Source organism: Morone saxatilis, unplaced genomic scaffold, assembly GCF_004916995.1.
Source record: "Morone saxatilis isolate NCDOM2014 unplaced genomic scaffold, NCSU_SB_2.0 Contig17, whole genome shotgun sequence".
Classification (NCBI taxonomy): Eukaryota; Metazoa; Chordata; class Actinopteri; family Moronidae; genus Morone; species Morone saxatilis.
Genome location: NW_023339729.1, coordinates 2,489,130 through 2,491,700, shown reverse-complemented (window position 1 = coordinate 2,491,700; position 2,571 = coordinate 2,489,130).

Below are 2,571 nucleotides of genomic sequence, written 5' to 3'. Positions count from 1 at the left end.
TATTTGTATTGTATTTATGTACTTACTTTATTTATTGTCTCATCTGTTGTTGCGTATTCTGTATTCTGGAATAATAAAGCTTTCCTTGAACCTTGAACATTTCATATGATTCCATGGATTGATTTCCATCAACTGACGACTGCACTTGCAATGGAGTTTCACTCATTTATTCAGGTCATGTCTTTGTTACCTGTCTGTATGAATCATCGTGTCGATGAAGGGAAAATTCTTGCCTGAAGGCTCTAAACAAAATTTAAAGGGTCACCAAATTTACAAGGAAACATGTTGATATAGTATGTTTTGACATCAATTTTCATGTGATATATCCAAAAAAAGACCTTATTTACATCTGCTATTAACATGAAATGTAGATTTGGATATCCTTTCTATGTTAATGCACGTTAATGATGGTGCAAGTGCTCAAATGCTGGATATCAGCCAGATGTAAAGCCAATTCAATTTTAAAAATATGCTCAAATCTGTTCTCTATCAGTTCTGTTTAAATGCACGTAAATATATGAGTGGAAGAAAATACCAACAAAGGCTTGTTTTGTTTTCTTTATAGGTTAAATATTACTTCAGCAAATACATAGTATTTCTTTACAAATATTGTAAGAAAATGAGAACACAGTTAACAGACTTCTTTCCATTTAATAAATATGATTATAAATGCATAAAACAATTACACACAGCACAGTTGAGGTCAAACAAAAACACTGTAACACCTTACCGTCTGTTCTTATACAAAAGCTGTACAGTAATAAAACTCTTTTTTTTCCCATTATTATTAATATTTCTCTACAAAAATAATAATCTTGCTAATTCTGCAGGGAGGAGACGGAGAGAAAGAGAGAGGGAGAGAGAGGGGAAGAAAGTATAGCTCAAAGCTAGTCTACAAATTGATAAGTGTTTCCCAAACCCGCGGGTGCTGTCACATATCAGCTCGTCCTAGCCAGGAGGCCAGAGATCCCAGGGCTTCCTGTCTGTTCGACCTGTCCTCCTCCCAGTGAAACTCAAAGGCAGAGGGGGGCTTTTATTGTGACGGACATCCTGATCTTTTCTGGCCAGAGTAATTTCCTGTTCCCTGGGGTTAAGGTTAGGATTAGTACTCTGCTGTTCCTGATCTGGGGTTACAGGCTACTGTACGTCTCCCTCAAGCTGTTAAAATCAGAGCCAGAAAAGCCTTTTCGAAATCTGAAATGTGAACTCAATCCTGCCAGTATACAACTTACCATCCTTACTTTGCAAAACTTTTTAAAAAATCCTTACATTTCCTTAAGCATAGAAAATCCAATTATTATTGTATTGCTACATTCCTAGACATTTTCATTGATGTTGCTGGTTGACAAAAATCCAACCATCACCCCTATACACCATGCAATGGAACAAGATAAATCACCTCATAGCTGAGTGCAAATTCTGTCCTGCAACCTCCGATAGAACACACACACAGCTACAATGGACGCTGAACTGTTACCAAAATCCTCTTAGCATGCAGCTTTGAAATATATACCACACCTCACCTAAAAAAAAAAAAATGTTAACCGCTATAACTGAGGGCAACCACTGACATATACAAGGATGGACGTTGTGTCTCCACTTCCTCCCACTGCCAACAAAAATGGAAGCCAAAATATCCCAGATATGACTACTGCCATCTTCCACTTTCTGATGCAGAGTCTGTGCAGTAGTGATCGAAGTTGGTGCCACGTAGTTGAAGTCCCACTCATATGTCCGGCCGACTCAATTTACAAGCAGGGCTCAGCTGTCCCACTTAAAAAAACATATCCGAAATGTTAACACTTGAACATACATCAGAGTGCGTGATTAGAACACTATATATAATTGCCATGAAACCATCTTGTGGAAAATGTATTTGATCCTGTAATTTTAATGATTTTAGGTTTTTGCCCATCTGCCTAACATGGATAAGCAGCCGGCGCTTCGCATGACCTATGGCAGCCAGCCCACCACCTTCACTTTTATGCGAGCTGTCATGTTCATTACATCTTTATAAAAGCTCGATGAGGGCATACGCACACCGGCGCGCATTCTTTGACCCATCATGCGCCCGTTTACACACACAACTCAAATACTGGGACATTATGACAGGACAGCAGTCATTTGTTGAGCCCTAATTCTCGGAAAAACGCCTGCGTGCCGTTGGTCACCATCCTTACACAAAGACTAAAAAGTCGCTCAGCGGCGGCCAACATTGAGCAGCCTTTAAGAAATGTCTGGCTAGATTCCACTTTTTCACACCAGAAGCACACCACGTTTACCTGACTGTTACTTTATTCACTGCAAAAACCCCACTTTAAAACACAAATGAGGAAAAGCTGATTCGTTCTAATGGTCAAAGGTTCCCAATTTTCTACAATTATAAACTTCATCAGAGTACTTGACTAAGAGAAAACAGTGCATGGCAACACATAGGCTACAAGGAATGAACTGCTTTGTCATGCCAACATTTTGAGAACAACCACCGTACACATTCCAGGACCTAAGTCTCTAACTTACGACTCAACATAAGGACAGGATGTGTCACTATCCTGATTTCATCTCTCTCCC